Below are 13,569 nucleotides of genomic sequence, written 5' to 3'. Positions count from 1 at the left end.
TCAACGCGAGCTATTAAACGTTTAAAAATTATCTGAATCAAAAGATCAGAACATTTTAATTAGGGAAATGTGATCGTTAACGCCATCTTTAAAAAACTTCACATGTCCACCCGCCATCTTTGATACTGGCCACTTTTAATAAAATAATTTTAATGCCAACGAAACTTTTTCGCTCAAAATTTAAAAATTTGAAGTCCGAACGTCTCTATTCCGTAGTGCGAAGGCGTAATGTCGATTGATCGAGTTTGTATCGATATGTATTCGATTAATATCGCAGGGCCACACACGTAGTGACTTCCGCAGCTTTGTGAGCGGTGCACACACATCGTTGCCGATTAATGTCATAATCTGTGGACCTAAATTGGCTGTAACGGTAATTCGTTTAATTTTCTACTTCCAGGATGAGTCGATCGTATACGATTTCCTACTGGATACATCGGAGAATGTTCTGTGAGAGATAAGATAGCCTGTGATAGCAGTTTCCTTTGCTTTGGTCCAGGCAAACAACTCTTTTGATTTATTTATTTGTAAATTATTCGAATTCATCGAGATATCTTTAAGATTTGTAAAGAAAGTATTGTTGCTCATAAGTAAACCAACACAAATAATACCTAATCTTTTTATTGTATTGTCTTCAGATTAAATTGAGCAAAACAATCTGCCACTTAGTCATTTCATTAGCCATCTCGCCGCCCAATAAGCATGTATCGATACACAGACATCCGATTGCGAGAATCGATTACATAACCTATCTAATATTGCTTTCACAAGCACCATTATCGGTTATCCGATATATCGCGGTACAAACGGCAATCAATTAGAATTATATGAATTACTTAAAACAATTACATTATGATTGTGATAGCTAATCAATTTATCATTGAATTCGAGAAATCTTGCTTGGTTTTAAATACCAATTTGGACTTTCGTTGGTATTTTGTCCAATCAAAATTATTTTGTTTTTCTGTAACCCTATTTTAGTACCTACTTATTGAAAATCAAAAGATTCTATTATCAGACATAAATACGCCTAATAAGACTGTAGCGCGTAAAATTATGTAAGTAATTATTCTAGTATCTAAAGATATTTAATTAGGTTCGTTCGAAAATATTAAATTCAAATATAAATTAAAACTTTACACTGGCTGATAAATTACTTTACTTACTTAATGAAAAAGCTAACTCTATAAAAAATAGTTTCGAATGATTCAAAAATGTGACCTTTTGCTAAAAGTTTGACTGCATGTGAAAATTAAAAACGCAATAAGTAATCCATGATGTGAAACTTTATTGTTAAACATTTTGTTTGTTTTGTTTGTATTAATAAATAACTTAATCCTTTTCCGATAATAATAAATCTCAAATCACACAGCTAAAATAAACTAGTGCTTAGTTTAATTTATCGATGTACACGATAATAAACAATGGACTAAATAACATGGCGTTGTTATTTAAAATTACAGAAATACGATGGCGGATTAAGCTCTCCACAAAGCTTTTGAAAGCTCACAATGCCTAATTGGGTACACAAAATGTACACACAAAGCAGAAAAATATGTACATTGTGCTGTGTTTTAGAGCATGGTCAGTTGCAGGTTTAACTGAATAAATGAAAAGTTTATTAGGTACATTCTACAGTGCGTCAGATTATTTTTGTTGTAAATTAGCACCACTACTTTTAATACCATGGTATTATATCATGATGTGATGTCCTCTTTAAAATACCAATCTTTTATAACAAGGCAGGTATTTGACCGCAATCGCACCTGGTGTTAAGTGAGATGCATCATGGTACATAGGGGAACCTGTTGTACTTGGGCCAGTTTTTCGAATTTTGATTTTTTGAAAAATAATGGTGATAGTTAAACTTGTCTAGTGCAGTTATATTTAAAGATCATTTAATTAACTACATAATTCATTCATAAAATTGTGTATAATTTTAAAAATTTGGGCATACTAGCTGCTAGAAAAAAAAAGGGAAAACTGTCCTAGGTACAACAAACCAGATGTACCTTGGACCGTGTACGTTGTACCTATTTAAATTTAAATAAATGCTTATATTCGCTTCAATTTGTTAATTTTCTGTTAAATTATTATTTGAAATACCAATTATTACAGTTATTAGCAACAATATCTAAGTAAAAATATTTTTTAAAAAAGATCCTCATCCATATTTTTTGTACTAATTATTTTTCACAATTTTTTGGCAACAAATCACTTAAGTTTAAGCCGGCTCTCCAGTCCATGTTTAGCCTTACACAATCAACAAAAATATGACAATATTCAACATTTTTTCTAGAAAATTTTGTTGAATGTTGATATGTTATGTCGTGTAGGACAAAATACGCGCTGGAGTGGCTTTAACTTGCAATCTAGTTTTTTTTATTTCTTATCATTTAACATAAATTCTAGCAAAATATCCATTAAAACCGCTTTATCAACAAAAATAATGTTAAAAAAAGTCATATGAAGATACATTAAACGTAAATTTAAAAAACATCAGAAATTAAAAAAATATATATCAAAAACAGACTTTAAATTGCTATTTTGAGGTCTTCGGGGCATTGTTTCTATAACAGTATAATATGTTTTTTTTATTACAATAAAATTCTCATTAAAATATAATGAAAATCAGTGACCAAGGTACATCGCTAGTTGGGTGGTCAAGGTACAACATTACGACTACTTCACTTAATAAGCATAATAAACCCACTTCCATTTGAGCTTAGGATCTGAAACTCATATCGTCCAGTAGCTAGATATATAAAGATTATGTTCTAACTATAACCGTTTTGTCAAACATGCAACATTTTTCATAAATTGACATGAAGTAAACCTCCAAAATCTCACTGCGTCAGTGTAAAATATTAAATTACCATTTTTTCTTGTACTTGCACGGCGTCGGCGAATCTTAGCTAACTTCACGTTAATGTTGACAAATAACGTATGTAATACCCTAGACAACTTTTCATAAAACCGCATAATTTAAAAAATATATACAATTGTTTTAGGTACAACTCTGTCCAAGGTTCAACAGGTTCCCCTACATATCTGCCCTGTAAGTACCTATTCATTCTTGCCTTAAAAAGGCCCGGATTATTTTTGTAATTCAGAGGTTACAAAGTCATGATTACCTATGACACTCAAGTATGACATTATATTCAAGCCTGCAAGTAGACAAAATGTAGAATGTAATTGGTTGAAAAAATCAACCAACCAAATGTTGACTGTTGAGCTTGTGCTGAAATAAATATCTACGCAAATAAGACAAATAAAATCCCTGAATAACATACAAAAACTGTATCCAGCGGGATTCAAACCCGTTCTCTGACCAGGCAATCACCGTCGCCATTATTACCTATTCATTCAATCAAAATCCACAATCTGTTTATAACAATGGCATTGACGAATTCACGGGGCTTAATAACTAATTAAAAATCGATCAGTCAAACATAATTATTTTTCAACATAGATAACAGAAACTATTTTTTTGTGCAGAAAAACGGGGAAATTACCATGCTCTATCGTAGTTAAGTATATAATTTTTTTGATAATTATTTTAGTCGCTAAAGAATTATTTAAGCGATTTCCTTGTAGGTGAAATATCTCTTACGCCCGTATTCACAAACATTACTATGAGGTCTCACAGTGCGCATGGACGCACAGGGTGACACACGAACCAATCACAGAGCTCTATTCAACGCTGTACGTTCGATTTGCTGCTTCACTTAAGCAAGAATATATTTTTGCAAGTAAGCTTTTAAAAAGAGCTTTAAAGTTTCCAGTATAACTGTAATTGTAATATTGATAAGATTAGTAATGCCCGTATTTACAAACTATATAGTTTGCAAAAATATTATAATAAGTGCAAATCGCTTCCATCTTCGGCCTGATCATCATTTTCCATCAGGTGAGATGCAGGCCAAGAGGTTCCTCGTTGTAGATAAAAAATATTTGAGGCTGGATAGTTTGTTACTACCGCAAAAATACGGGACCGATTTTTATTGATAACTAGTGGCCGCCCGCGACGTACCCGACCGACGACCGTTAGGGGTGGAGTTTCGTAAAATCCCGTCTTATTAGTGAGCATCTACGTTCTAAAAGGAAACCCCATGCAAAATTTGAAACTCCTAGCACTTGTAGCTTCAGAGATTTCGTGATGAGTGAGTCAGTCAGTGACCTTTCACTTTTATATATAGACTTACAATGCTGGTATAATATTGTAAATTTCAGTAAAATTACCCCTCTAAAGCAAGGAATATTTATTTAAGGACCTAGGCTTCAAAACTACCCTGTAATTAATTATACCTATCTAATCTTTTGTAAACTAGCTAATAGAACTAAGACCCTATTCTCTAACCAGTAGACCATGAAATCCATTGAAGCTATGAACTAGGTATAATAAGCTTAAGTTTAATCAAATCACTGAGCACATCCACCCACGCGTGTATGGACTATTAATTACTAAACGTTAACTAACCAATATCAATTATCGCGTATCCAATGTTACAGAAGGTCGTGAGGTCTTCTTACTACATAATCATAATATACCTAGGGAAAATTTTCCCGCGGGTTCTTTGATTTTTCCGGAAAATCATCACATTAATCTTCAATTGAATTTCTCATTCAAGTATGTATAATCTTGGATTTTCATTTTGCATGATAAAGTTCACTTTAAAAGCTTATTTTATACAAAAAAGTTTACCTCCTATTATTTTCTACTGGCAACCCTACTTCTCTGTTGTCATATTTGAAGTCTCAACCCTATCCAACCCTTTCACTATTAGGGTTGAATTTAACCCTCTGCGTGCATTTCTTTACACGTTGTGTAACCCGTAATTGGATAATGGGCGATAATTGATAGTTCCGATAAAAAGCTGCTCGATTAAGCACGTTCTTGTTGTTTATTTATCAATAATCTTGATAAATAATAATAAAAACAACTGGCTTATTGTTTGGGGGACGTTTTGCAATTGTTTTCCTGATTTTCTTTCTCTCTTCTTATTCGTAAGTTTGTGTTAAGGGGGCGTCCATAAATTACGTGAGACAATTTTTGCTATTTTTCAACCCCCCCGCCCCCCTTGGTGAGATTTGGTGAGATTTTGCCTGACCCCCTCCCCCACCCCCTAATCTCACGTGATATTTAAAAAAAATCCGAAATTTATTAGTTTTGGAGTAATTTAACTGAGAAAGTTTTTTTTTTGTGTGCTTAGTGCGAGTTTGCATTTACCGTTGTCGCTAACGAGTGTATCAAAAAGATCTATAAAGTTTAAGATTTTAGTTCTTGAAAGTATCTGCTAGGGATGCTGTACAATCATCATACATTTAATACATGCATGTCATTTTTTACGCAGTCGCTAGCGGATGACGATCGATATAAAGTCGCACTAAGCCCACTGATTACGAATAGATCCACAAAAACACGTGTAGTGACAGCGGTTAGTACCAGGGTCTCATTGTTTTTTTACAGAAGTACCTAATCTAATTATTGTTCCTTTCTACATAACCTAGCAAAATCGAATTTGATAAATTTTATTCATTTATTCTGCATTTTAGTATTCACACATGCAGACGGAAGCATTTTTAATTTTATTTGTTTAGTTAGACGGTATAGAATAAAATGTCAATATCATCATAGAAAATATAATTTTTTAGGGTCCCGTAGTCCTGACAAGGAACCCTTATAGTTTCGAAATGTCTGTCTGTCCGAGGTTTTGCTTGGAAACTATTGGCACTAGAGAGCTGTAATTTTGTGTATTAATCATGCCGACAAAACGGTAGAATCTTCTACACCATCGTGTAGGATATCGTTGGATGACTTGGGGGTTTCAAAGACTATTTTTCGACTTAGGGATCCGTTTGCAAACTATTAAAGTTTAAAGTGCCAATTTTTGTTCGAGCAGGGCGTCCACCTCTAAAAACTAAACTGTTGGCTTGAAAAATCTGGAAAAATTCATAATAATACTGCTTTTTATGAACTTTCAAGAAAACTATAACGGTTAGGATAGGTCAGTTAGTTTAAGAGTAATAGTCATTTAACTCATGTATTAGGTATAAAATTATTAAAATTTCATATCTAATAAAAATTCATTAGATGAAGTAATTGCGTGCTTCTGAAATATATTTTGTTAACGACGGACAACTACGGAACCCTACACTGCGCGTGGCACGACACGCACTTGGCCAATTTTTTTTACTTAAGATAAACCCAGTTTTCTGGCAAACTCTATTTCTCTATTTCTTGCGGAAAAAATTACGTGATATTTCCTGAGACCCCCCCTCTCCCCCACGTGAGATTTAGTGAGGTTTTTGTTGACCCCCTCCCCCCCCTAAAAGTCTCACGTAATTTATGGACGCCCCCTAAAGCACAGAATGTTCAAATAATTATAATTTTTATTTGAATCAATATTTGAGATTAAATAAAAAAAATCAAAGAATCTGCAGTCAAACCTTAAGTTTCGGTAACTGATCTTACTATGTAGAGACATAAGTATTGAAATATTTTTAAATGTCGATACACACCTGTTTTTTGTTTAATTTAGTCAAAAGAACCAGCAGGTATACTGCTAGCTTGAAAACTTATCAGTGTTGTAGAGTCAAAAAGAAATTAATTTTATCAAAGCTTAAGAGTTGTCGCAGAATGGCCAAATTTAGATGTCTTGTTGATGTAATGAAACAAAAGTTAGGTTTTAACTTGAATAAATGACTGCTTGAAATGATCTCCGAAATCGCATAATATTCAATGCTTTAAACAATATTAATATATCAGAAATATCAAATCTAATACGTAACATTAAGATAAATAGGTAAGTAATTGTAATTATACTTTTCAGTCAAGTCATATTATGACGCAGAATTTTCCTGCCTACAAACAATTACTTATAATGTATCTATTTTCAACATCGCACCAATAACTTATACTTTGATAGCGATTAGATAACAATTTGATAACAAATGGCCATTATTAAGATCTCTATCACCCCAACTTACGCACTATTAAATGTGATAAAGGATATCGTTAATTAATCATCGAAATGCTTCAAACTATCACGTAAACTTTATAAATAACTTCACGAAAGACTGAAAAACAAAAGAAAACAATAGTAAAACACTCCCGATGAACTGCAATTTCCTCAAAACAAACAAAATAATCACAATACTTAGTAGAAACTAAGTCCCGCCTACGATCATCTTTCCTATTAGGTATTATCCTTTATCCATCTGGAATAACGCATCTTTCGAATGGTGTAAATCTTTTTAAAATAACTTAAGTGGTTCCAGAGATTACTGCCTACATAAAACACAAAATTTTCCGTGTCGGTAAAAAGCTCTACCAAAATATTTTGATATACGAATTCATGTTTTAAAAAAAACTACAAATCACTGTTTTTATGGATTAAAACCAAAGCATTATTTTGATTCCATCAAATCGTCTAGTTTTTAAAACTGAAAAACTTTTTAGCAAAAGTTCGCGCTCTCATTTCCAATCCGAATTACACAATCAATCAAAAGCTCCCGACGCTGATAGATAATAATCAAATCAACGTTACCCACGAATGCGTTCTTTATGTAATCACATAAAACCGCCCATCTTAATTCACTAATTAACAACATCCAAATTAATTACCATTAAAACTCACCAAAACTAGTCCAATATCCGTTGGTCAGATTCCATAAACATCACTGAACCACTCAACCGAAAAAAAAACACAGTTTGAATATCGAAGTCGGATTTGAAAATTTGAATTTAGAACAATCGAGTCAATTAAAGCCACTCCGTAGAAGTGTCAACGTATTGTGGCGCGAATAATGGAGGCAAACGATGTGACGTTGTGTCGGGCGGCCTAGCGAGTGTGGGTGCGAGTACGCGACAGCATTAGTGTGCGAGGAAGACGGCTAGCGGGCTGTTAACGCGGCGATCCTCACAGTTAGACTAACTCACATCCAAATCGCTTAATTTTATGAGTTGTTGCCTTCTCCACCCCCTCGCTGGGACGGACGGCGTGACTTTGTCGCGGCGGGATGAGTGATTTTCTTATAAATTATTTTACAACGATGCTAGATGCTTAAGCATGCTGATCTAAAACATTTATTTCAGTTCTCTCTTTGTTTTTCGTATCTTCTATAGCAATGTTCTCTAAAATTCAGCTCGTTATTGTTCTAATAAATGTACTTAAACTTCAGTTCTTGTGCTATAAAAGTAATGAACGTATACAATTATTATCAACGTAAGGAGACTTTGTAAAGTCTTTCCTTCACACTACAAGAATGTAATTCGCTAACCTGATAATATGAACCAATTAAGTATGATGAAATAAGTTAACTAAACATTGTAATCGACAAACCAAAAGTGCTTTATCTTATCGGGGACGAACCCAGAAGTAATCAATTAAACCATAAAGTTTAACAGTTCCAAGTGGTCGAAAAAGATAAAAACATAACATGACACATCAAGGGCGCGGTAGTTGTCACATTACAGAAATACTAATTTATTTTTAATAAAAAATTTAGCTATTGTGATAATACTTATGACATAGTATAAAATAAAGTCTCTTTCCGCTGTCTGTTCCCATGTATGCTTAGATCTTTAGAACTACACAACGGATTTTGACTCAAGAGGAAGGTATATAGGTATAAAACGTGCTTAATATAGAAGAGAAAAGCCGGGAAATTCCATTGCAACCGTGCGAAGCAATATTCAATACAGCTAAATTCAAAGTAGAAAATAATAAAAGATTGGCTTGATTGATTCAAATCGTCGTTATTCTTTTTAGGACATTATTGAAGCTTTATATTAAACTTAATTAACTCTAAATTTTGTATTAATTTGTATTACAAAACCTCCATCATAGTTTTAGGTAATTTAATTATTTATATTTCTTACCTCAGTTACAAGAAGCAATACGTCCAAAATACATCGCCAATTTACAACAATATCACCGATTGAATACCATTATCTCGGACAATCCGCGATAAAAAAGTCATTTAATAATTTATTCTTTATAATTTACACGTGATTATACGATAACGGTGCCCACCATATACCTATTTGTCCTATTTGGTGTAAATCGCATACATAACGCATATCAATACAAATTCAAAGCTGATAATTTTTATGGCAGTGTCTTATCAATTAGAAAACGATAAATTGTTCAATTACTTTTTAGCACATCAGCTTATACTCGCTAATTCTGAGAATTTTTATGATAGTCAAAACATGCAACGTCATGTGAATCGATCATTAATCTGTGACTAAGGTACCTAATGTTACGAGTGCCCTTTTTTAACGTGATAAAGGACCCGAAGGATGTTTTAAGTATAACTTATCTTTAGTATTATCTATGTTTTAGAAGCTCCAAATAAATAGACCGATTTTGTTAGGTATTATTTACTTGATAGGAAAATTAATCACGAATGTGTTATTTTTTCATTAAGCTTTTTACATGCTTAATTTTTGGAAGTTATGTTGCCTCAATCATATTCATAGTTACACAGACATCAATTATTATAACCTCTCCTCATTTTTCACCGAGGACTTAAAAAGTAAACACTAACCCATCTTAACCCTACTAACATGTGTAGGTACTATTACGGATCTTAAACTTCTTACAAACCGTTTTTCTACGAAATTTTCGACACGATGTCACGTCGACGACATCCGATTTATCGTATGCTGGTTTTGTGTCATTTGTGCATGACGCTCTATCTATCCTATTTATAACATTTATCATATTTATGACTTTTTAACTTTAACCACTGCTCAACTTAAACCTAGATCATCACTTTCCATCACGCCTATAGCTTCTCCTGCCACTGCTAAACTCAAAACTTTGCACTAATGATCACTTTCCATCAATCTAAGAGCTTCTTCATTGCAAGCAAAAAACACCCCCCGGACAAAGTCACCCCGTGCAAAGCGTTTAGCGTCGGTACAGTAGCAATAACTCAGCGCAGGAAATCACGTCATCGCTCTATTACAGAGCAACACAGCGCACACGCGCGCGCTGTGCACACACAGTAATGGAAGTTCGACTGATTACGGTGCGCTAAAACGATACAATTTAATTAATGACATACTCTCTGTTTCTGAATTGTGACGTTTAGCTTGAGCACATGAAAGTTAAAGCTGACACCACATAAAAAAGGTCTATTATGTCCTTTCAAGATTTTTTTTTTCAATATTCTAAGAAGACATAAATATTTCATAACTGTCTAATAACCCTAGATACACCATACACCAATAGTGGCAATAACTCAGCGCAGGAAATCACGTCATCGCTCTATCACAGAGCAATACAGCGCACACGCGCGCGCTGTGCACACACAGTAAGGGACGTTTGGCTAATTACGGTGCGCCAAAAGAAGTGATTTTCAGCAAACGAAAGTTCATAAAGCTCACGACACTATAAAAAAAGTGCTACTGAAAGCCTGAAAACTGGGTAATTTAAGGACTACTAGTATTTCAGTCAGCTTCAATTCTCGTACAAGCAGCACGAGTTTTCATATTTACTTGTTAAAATACTTACAGCGACCACAGCCCAAAAGAAAGAAAAGAAGAAGTATGGGCAGGCCTTCCACTTGGTGGACCGATGATCTGGTGAAGGTCGCGGGAAATGGCTGGACGCGGGCAGTGCAGACCGGTCGTTGTGGAAATCCTTGGGGAAGGCCTTTGTCCAGCAGTGGACGTCATTTGGCTGAAACGAACGAACTCCGATCCGGTCAAGTGTTGGAGCTAGAGTTAGTTAGTTAGTTAGAGTAGAGTTGCAGCAGTGGGAAAGAGAGGCCCGTATACGATAATCATGTTGCATTTGACACAACCTGTAAAGCATGTTATGGATATGAAGTTTTGGTTATGGATACGGTTACGGATATTTTTTTATTTCGGATATCCGATACTTTCGGTTACGGTTACGGATATCCATAACATCCCTGCTGTAAAGTTTCGAAAAATTGTAAAATTAATCAAAATAACAAAAATATCGCACCCTAATCATCCGAACGTGAATCCCTACCGCTGTGTGCGTGCCATCACATCGCATTGTTATTACAACGTATCCATTTGAAATATAAACGAGCTCGTATTAAACGATACAAGTAATTAGGCCTCCGTTGTGTGTCGCACACTGTTGTAGTGAGCGAGCTTTAATTAGTCTTATTTTTAACCTGTGACCTGACCTGGGTGAGATTATTGGAATGTCAATCAAGAGCTTTTTTACTAATGAGCTTCTATTTATAGAGTCTAATGATGGTTTTTATTACAAACTAGCGGCCGCCCGCGACTTCGTACGCGTGGATCCCGTTTTACCACCTTAGGGGTGGAGTTTCGCAAAATCCTTTCTTAGCGGATGCCTACGTCATAACATCTACATGCATGCTAAATTTCAGCCCAATCCGTCCAGTGGTTTGAGCTGTGCGTTGATTGATCACTAGTCAGTCAGTCAGTCAGTCACTTTTGAGTTATATATTATATTTAGAAGATAGAAGATAAGGGCATGCGGAGAAAATAGGTAGGTTGTTTAATTTACCTACTTACCTGAATAATTACACCACTGAAATACGCAGTGATTGATTGTTGAAAATCAGACAGTCAGAAAGACTAAATCTTTAGTCAAGGTGGACCGACGACATCATAAAGGTAGCAGGGAAGCGCTGGACGCAGGCCGCTACCAATCGATCAACATGGAAAATATTGGGGGAGGTCTATGTTCAGCAGTGGTCCTATGGCTGAAATGATGATTATGATGATGAGTCTGATTTTTGGTATTGCTATGGTTATAACTCCTACCTCGAACTAGGTCAAACAAGATGTCACAGTGTCTACCTTGATTTACTGTAGTCCGTATGCCACTTCGAACGAAAAACAGCCGAATGATTCTTCATACAAATTAGAATCGGGTCCAACTATCGGCCGAATAAAAATCGGTGGTCGGCGCCTCGGCTTAAAGTCCCTTTTTTACGCAGTCGATATTGAATGAGTTTGACATAAACTCACAATACGCCCCCAGGATATCAAACAGATTATGACATAGCATTATTAACTGTGTCAATGAAACTCAGTAATGTAAGAACAATTAACCGTCTACGGCGTAGTACATTCTGCTACGAGCTACGAGTTTACGGCTTACTTTAATTAAGATAATATTGCAAATGAAAAGGGCTTTAGAAATAAAGTGGGTTAGGTTCAAAATTGTAAAACGAAAATACAATCTGTTCTTTTTTAAGCGGGCGCAAATTAATCAAATTCTGTTTGATAGAACAAAAACATACGTTGGTATTTTTGTACTGGGTTAAAAAATGACGTTAAAATATTAAAATAGGCACTTTTTAATTACAATTGGACTAGGCTAGCGCAATAGCAGTTTAAATAAGTTAGTGGGAACTCTACCATTTTATTTTAGGACTCTGAAAATACATTTCGTGCAGCTACGTTGAATTCAATTTGATCAATTTTTAGAACAAATTGAAGTACCTAATAATTACTTACATACAAGTATGATAGACCACAGCACACGGACTACGCATTTTTTGTTGCAAAATGACCTTTATCACAACTAGTTACAAAAAGCACCGGTTATCGTCACAGTTACCGTTAAAGTTAGGTGGTGCAACTCAGCCTTAGAGTTTACTTTTTGTGTAAGTATGTGTGAAGTGGTGGAAAAAACTTGAATTTGTAACTATGTATGTATATTATTTTAAAACACGTTCAACAGATCCAGCTTCACAAACCTACAATTAAAACTCGAAGCTCACTGAATCATAAAACCACAATAAAACTATAAGTTATCCAACTTAACATCCGTCACGGTGTGGCTCCGGCAGTTACTTAATAGCCCATAAAAAGGTGATAAACTACGCTAATAGTATTTCGGCTAAGTAACGTGCTTAATGCAGCAATAGTTATTTATTTCTGTGGGTTTACTTTGGTGGGTTTAGGTAATTGGTGTAATAAGTATAGTATAAATGCTTAGTTACTAAAGAGTCCCTTTGTCAACACTAAGGCTCGCACCACCCTAAGGTTTACTATAACACTACTGATATAACTACTTATAAACTTATTTTTACGTTGCTAAACTTTCATGAAAATGAATTTCCTATACATTATGTACATCTAGCTCTATTATACAATGTTTTCATTGTTTTATTGAAAGGAAAAGTGTTAAGCGTAGAGGCCATTATTTTCCGGAAGCAATTCTAGAGTTCAAAATTGTGTTGCTTAAATACCTTAAAGCATTATAAAAAACTAGTCTAAATAATAATTTTTGAATTTAAGATGAACTAAAACATTGTAGCTGAGTAAAGGAAAAAGTAGAGCACACAATTAAAACGTTTGACTGAAATTATCTCTTTTGAATTGAACGCGTAGACCTGCAACAAATGCATCCAAAGTCCAAGCATTATTGCGACTCTTTTACAACCATTATACGACTAAAGTGCAACAACTGCTAGTGGAAGCAACTAAAACGTTCTTCTAAAACATCTCTTTTGATTGAACCCAGAGCCTGAAACAACCGCATCCAAGTTTCAAGCATTATTGTGACTCTTTAAGAACCATTATACTTACGACTAAAG

At 34.5% G+C, this 13,569-nt stretch overlaps 1 protein-coding gene across 2 annotated transcripts in view; it reads right to left on the bottom strand.

The window, feature by feature from the left end:
* Window positions 1-8,954, bottom strand: part of LOC135081463 (homeobox protein DTH-1-like) — a 93,992-nt gene extending 85,038 nt beyond the window's left edge. The window contains exon 1 of one of the 2 annotated variants that reach the window (XM_063976163.1): window positions 8,885-8,954. The gene's annotated coding sequence lies outside the window, so the exon portion shown is untranslated. Of the gene's footprint in view, window positions 1-7,640; window positions 7,920-8,884 lie in introns of those variants that run through there. The other variant, XM_063976162.1, reaches the window with a different exon arrangement.
* Between the last annotated feature and the right edge of the window lie 4,615 nt (window positions 8,955-13,569).

This window comes from Ostrinia nubilalis, chromosome 20 (genome assembly GCF_963855985.1).
Source record: "Ostrinia nubilalis chromosome 20, ilOstNubi1.1, whole genome shotgun sequence".
Classification (NCBI taxonomy): Eukaryota; Metazoa; Arthropoda; class Insecta; order Lepidoptera; family Crambidae; genus Ostrinia; species Ostrinia nubilalis.
Note: the sequence above shows the minus strand (reverse complement) of the source record. Positions and strands in the feature narration are given on the sequence as shown.